Here is a 6,363-nt window from a genome sequence, read left to right as displayed (position 1 = left end):
TTTTCAAACATTTTAATACATAGCCTATCTCAGTCCCCTCCCCTCACATTTATTTTCTTTTTCTCTTCTACCTTTACACGTGGATACACAGGTAACGGCGCAGGTAAGTATGAGATTAGGTACATGCCCCAGTACTTGAGAGGCAGAGCGAGCAATGAAATGGTGTGTTGCTAGCGTGGAGACGAGTCAGTGGGAGGAAGGAGAGCCGGCCAGCAGTGTTAGTGGGACGTTAAGTTTCATAAGAGTGTTACTAGAGTGCATGTAATTCAGTGAGAGGCAGGAGCGCCGGCCAGTTGTTACACTTCATAAGGATGTGTTCAGGTGTTCAGTTCTTCTTCAGCCCCTAGATAAGTAAGACACAAAGCACCTCGCAGCTTATGAGAGAAGAATATGCAAAAGGAATACACGAAAACTCTCCCCGGAAAAGGACGTTCCATTTCAAAGTTCATTTTATCATTTACATATTTCTGATGTAGTAGAAAAATTTGAGGAAGGAAGGAGCGTCGGCCAGCTGTGTTAGAAGGTTGTTAAGCTTTACGAGGGAATGTTCAGTGTACGAGCGGTCTCTTTCTCCTCTCCAAGATAATCAAGACAAGAATTATCCCGCAGTTTATAAGTGAGAGAGGAACATGCACAAGGAACGTTAAAAATCGCGCCCCGGAGAGAAAAAAGAAAAAAAAAAAAAAACATTGCATTCTAATTCATTTCATATATCATTTAATTTATCATTTGCATATTTCCTATAGAGTAAAAAAGAGTCCATCACTGTCATGAATTTCTGGTGGGGAAAAAAACCCTGGTGACGTGTTGTAATTACACGTAGTGCCGCGAGAGGCGATGATGCACCACTATTTACTTTCAGCGGTTGCCTGCAATGCATTTTAAAGTCGCCGCGCTGATTTCAATATTACATTTGACTCTGAAATGAAATACTCACTTTGGTTTCAGTTTACTTTACACAAGCGTAACGAGATATGTACATTATCACTACACATTATTACCTACTATGATGTTAATATTATATTCCAACGGAACGTAAGTCGGCAGAGCAAATGTCATAAATCAAAGAAATAACACTAGCCATTTTACTTCCATGGTTATCTTGTTAACAATGAGACCACTGGGATAAATTGTTGGGTTGGAAATAAAGAAAAAAATAATATGAAGTTAATTCCATCTTCGCTAACCTACAGAAATACGCATTTAAGACACCGCAGTAAGGAAAATAAGTCTTACAAAAGTTGTAGATGATTATGGGAGAGTCTGACTAGCATGGGAAGGATCAACTCGTTCAGTACTCCAAATAAAGCCTCGAATTCATTTATCATTTAATCAACAAGACATCGAAACTGGAAGAAAACCGATCCCGTGATGCAGACGAACACCTCCAAGTGAACCTGAGTGACGCACAGTTGAACTAGAACACTTTAGCTCAGTATTTGCGTTGTGGTGAATCAGGCAGAGCGCACACCTGTCCTCAAACACACGACACGACACCGGCGAGGGACGTATAAACTAACGGGATGTTACTGAAGAGATACACCAAATGAAGAAAAAAAACCCATGATAGGTTTTTTTTTTTTTTTTCATATGTTCATTGCTGTTAAAGTTATGAAGGGAAAACACAGTAGCGGAGGAATGAAGCCGAAGGGAGAGTACAAAAAAAAATAATAATAATACGAAATAACATTACAAAAGAAGCAAAACAGAAAGCAAATGAACCAAAGAAAAAAATAACAAAATTAATACAGAAAATCTATTATGCGACGAAAGTAGAAAATAAAAATTACATTTCCTAGCTCGTAACATTCAAAATAACACGGTGCAGGACAATGAAACTCAGGAGGAACATTACGACGGAGCACCCTTGCCACCTCCCTTATTACAAGATACAACACAACCCCTAAGAGGATGAAACCTTTTATAGTCCCCTCCTTTTTGTGGGGAAGACTGGTTAGTACACCTTGTCTTATTACTTTTTTTTTCTTTTATCATTACCGGTAAACTTCTTTCTTCATCTTTCCGGGTGAAGGAGGAGAGAACGAAAAGGTCATCAGGATAAAACGCCCTTTGTTTAGAAGGTATATAAACTCTTGCGTACCTATCTTACCTGTCCACCTGCTTACCTGCCTACCTTCTCTCAACACCTGAGCCTCCTCCCTTGACGATACTTTATAACTTTAACGCGCTCTCTCTCTCTCTCTCTCTCTCTCTCTCTCTCTCTCTCTCTCTCTCTCTCTCTCTCTCTCTCTCTCTCTCTCTCTCTCTCACACACACACACACACACACACACACACACACACACACATACACTTCCCTTTCACCAAGCACGTGTCTCACCTTTAATTAACTAACGCTGTGTCTCCCTCCCCCTCTCCATCCTACCTCCCTCCTTCGCTCCCTACCTCATGCCTCAAAAATACTATAAATAAACATATTTCTTTACGTAGGTACTTATATCGGCTACATTTCACGCTACAGTTTTCAAAAACATAATTTTATCTTCAGCTCGATTTTATTTCAGCATATTCTTTCATCCTTCGAGTGATTGCTATATTCCAAATGCATTAAAAAAAAAAAAATTAAAATCACTGAGTTTTGTCCACGAGTTTATGCATCATTCCCTCGTTTCTGGTTCAGATTCATAGTAGCGTACGTGAAAATGCCTCTCTAATATACCGATCTAAATACACTCAGCGAGGCATTGTCGATGGTCAGGTGATTATAATTTAAGAAAGTTATTAGTAATTAAATGAACTTATTTCGATAAACATTTTGAACACCTACATACATACACACACACACACACACACACACACACACACACACACACACACACACACACACACACACACACACACACACACACACACATACACAAAGACGAAACACTTTTAACCATGAATTAAAAGTAACAAGAAGAACCATACACTAAAGTCATATATATATATATATATATATATATATATATATATATATATATATATATATATATATATATATATATATATATATATATATATATATATATATATATATATATATATATATTCTTTCTTTTTTTGTGTTCGCGCGGTGTGTGTGTGTGTGTGTGTGTGTGTGTGTGTGTGTGTGTGTGTGTGTGTGTGTGTGTGTGTGTGTGTGTGTGTGTGTGTGTGTGTGTGTGTGTGTGTGTCCAAAAAGATATCAGAGGCAAACTTTAAAAATTCACCATAGAGGAGATAGTGTTGATTTCATATATATATATATATATATATATATATATATATATATATATATATATATATATATATATATATATATATATATATATATATATATATATATATATATATATATATATAATTTTTTTTTTCCTTTTTTCTTTTATTTTTTTCAATCACTACTGAAACAGGTCCCCCCCTCCTTACTCCCTCACTGGAAGCAGCAAGACTTCCCAACACTTCCCATATCAACACAACCCACTCAACATTTCACACTTCAACACTTCCCCACTCAGCGCAATATCCCACTCAACGCAACACTCCCAGCTTGGAACACAGCACACCCGCAACACTTCGGGCTTCCCAGCACATCCCCACTTACTGCAACACTCTCCACTCCAAAAGTAAATAACACTTCATAACGTCCTCTCGGCGAAATCATTCCTATACATCATTAACTTGGAGATGACACCCTCCATCACCACCACCACCGAGGCAATAGTGACGCCCCATCACCACCACCACCACCATCACCACCACTTCATTAGGCTCACCCCAGTGCTATTATATGTGCACCTGGTGCCACCACCACTACTACAATCAACACCACAACTTCAAACTCAGCACCGCAAATAGCTCCAAGTCATCACCATCGTCAGCACTTCTTCGCTCTTCCCTTGTTCATCGGAGTCTGCTTCAGCACCACCACTCTGAACTCAGGGTCATGAAAATTCACCACACTTTGCTCTACCGCACTTCAAAATCAGCATCGCACAGTGGATTTCGAACGCAGAATCCTTCATGACGCTTATGCGCATTTCGAAGACAGCACAAGCACTATTTCTTCGAACTCAGCACTGACATCACGGCTCTCTAAAGCACTTCATAATCAACCAGCACTAACGTAACTACTTCGATCTCATCACTACAACCTCGGAATCCCTCACTACGCTTCTTCTGTGCATTTCAAAGACATCGCAAACACTAACACTTCGATATCAGCACTACATCACAACCCTTTTGAGCACTTGAAAATCAGCACACGCACTACCACTTCGTACTCAGCACCGCGGCCTCATAAACCTCTATTGAGCACACTTCAAAGCTACCACCAACACTTCTACCTTAACCTCACCAAGACTGTCACTCACTCAGCACATAGAACTCGGCACCAAAACAGCTTAAGAGCTCTTTGACTTCAATACTTTCACTTCGCACTTCACGGACACTCCTCTTCTCTCCTCTCCTTCAGTCAACCGCGATGCCACGTAAGTACTCCCGCCGGTACTGTCGCTAGGGAAAAGTGGATGTAGAGGAAGCGAAGAAGGAGGAGAAGGTGGAGAAGAAGTGCTGGCCAACCCACGGACCGACTGACGATGTGTGGTGGTAGGCCACGTGAGGAAGAGACGGAGGGGGAAGGGAGGAATGGAGGGAGGGAAAGAGGAAGCGAGGGGAGGGAAGGGAGAGAGGGAGGGAGTAGCGACCGAGGCGGTGTGTGGTCGTTACAGGTGTGGAGGGAGGAAGGGAGGGAGTTGCCAATGTATTCCCTCCCTCCCTGACTCCCTCCTTCCCTCCCTCATCTCCCAATCCCACCTCATGTAAAGCAAGGAAGAGAGGGAGACAAGGATGGATGGATGGAGATCTGGAGGAGGAGGAGGATGGGAGGAGGCAGAGGGGGAAGAGAGAAGGAAAGGGAGAGGGAAAGGGAGAGGGAAGGAGAGAGGGAGGAGGGAGGAAGCAAAAGGGAGCTTGAAATGATGCTGTATAGAGGTGACGGGGATTGGGCAAAAGGATCGTGATGAAGGAAAAATATAAATATAAATCGAAAAAAAAATAATAAATAAATAAATAAAATCCTACTGAAAGGAAAAGTGAAGCTGCGTCAAAAAAAGATGAAGAAGAGATAATTAAGAATGAGAAGAGACAGAGACAGAAAGCTAAGGAAGAAATCTAAACTTTACGACATAAAGTAGAAAAGAAATTTTGACTGGAACGTACGGGTGTGGAAAGAGGAAGGGGAGAGAGGAGAAAGAAGGGGATGAAGAGTGAGAGAGATGGAGGGGGAATTACCTCATGCTGAGTGCCTCTGAGTGCCACCAGGGGAGGGGGAGTGCCAATCCGTGTCGTCAGGAGGGGAGAGAGAGAGGGGAGGGAAAGGAGGAAGGAGAGAGAGGAGGGGGGAAGAGGTAAGGTAGGGTAGAGAGTGAGAGAGAAACATTTTTTTTTTCAAACAAGTCGCATACACACAAACACACACATGTAAGATGAAGGAAAAGGACATCTCGGCCAACGGGACGAGGAGGAGGAGGAGGAGGAGGAGGAGGAGGAGGAGGAGGAGGGATTTGCCTTGTCATATAAAGCTTAAGGAATCCAAGCGTGTACCTTCGCCTCCTTTCATCCTAGGTGTGATTTTTACAGGTAATTTCTTTCCCCTTCTTTCTTTCTCTCTTTCCATCTCCTCGCCTCTCTTTCAGTCCCTACAACCACAACATTAAGGCTATCACTAATTATAACAGGTCCGTATCCCTTTCCCCTACTAATGGAAATCCACTTATCTAACTCCACCGTCAACTTTTAAACATTCCTCCCTTCCGACTTCAGCAGTAAAAAATGACAACAAAAATTTCATCAAGGGCACAAGTAACAAAATTTTCCTTTAACTACGTAAATATTAAGTTTTTAATAATAAACAAAATTAATACAAACTAAAAAAAAAATCACATTTTCCATAAAAAAAACAAGAAGCAGAATTTTCACTTAACTACCAGTGTAAATAGTAAGTTTTCAATAATAAATAAAAATAACAAAAATTAAAAACATATAGCATTCCCAATAAAAGAACGCCATAAATCTGATTAAAATACGATTCCCACATCACTATTTCACTCTTTACATATTTTCTTCACGAGCAGTCGATATACATTAGTTTACGGGGACATGAGGTAAAAAGTCACACGTTAGGTTGCATGCTAAACGCCAACACGTATTTCATCTTGAGAGGGAAAGGCAGCAAGATCACTCAGGCTGAAGCAGGAGTACTTTATATATTCCCTTCCGCTTCACCAACAGGTCTTCCTCAGAGAACGTGCGGGAAGGAGAAGGAAGTAAGAGAAGGGAACGGACCGTGTTAGTACTCCTGCTTCAACCTGATTCTTCCTTC

The 6,363-nt window shown here is 41.1% G+C and overlaps 1 protein-coding gene across 1 annotated transcript in view; it reads right to left on the bottom strand.

The window, feature by feature from the left end:
• Positions 1-6,363, bottom strand: part of LOC135109485 (uncharacterized) — a 102,332-nt gene that overhangs the window by 45,396 nt on the left and 50,573 nt on the right. The gene's annotated exons all lie outside the window — the stretch shown is intronic.

This window comes from Scylla paramamosain, chromosome 19 (assembly GCF_035594125.1).
Source record: "Scylla paramamosain isolate STU-SP2022 chromosome 19, ASM3559412v1, whole genome shotgun sequence".
Classification (NCBI taxonomy): domain Eukaryota; kingdom Metazoa; phylum Arthropoda; class Malacostraca; order Decapoda; family Portunidae; genus Scylla; species Scylla paramamosain.
The sequence above is the reverse complement of the archived record's forward strand: the minus strand, read 5'-3'. Positions and strand labels throughout refer to the sequence as shown.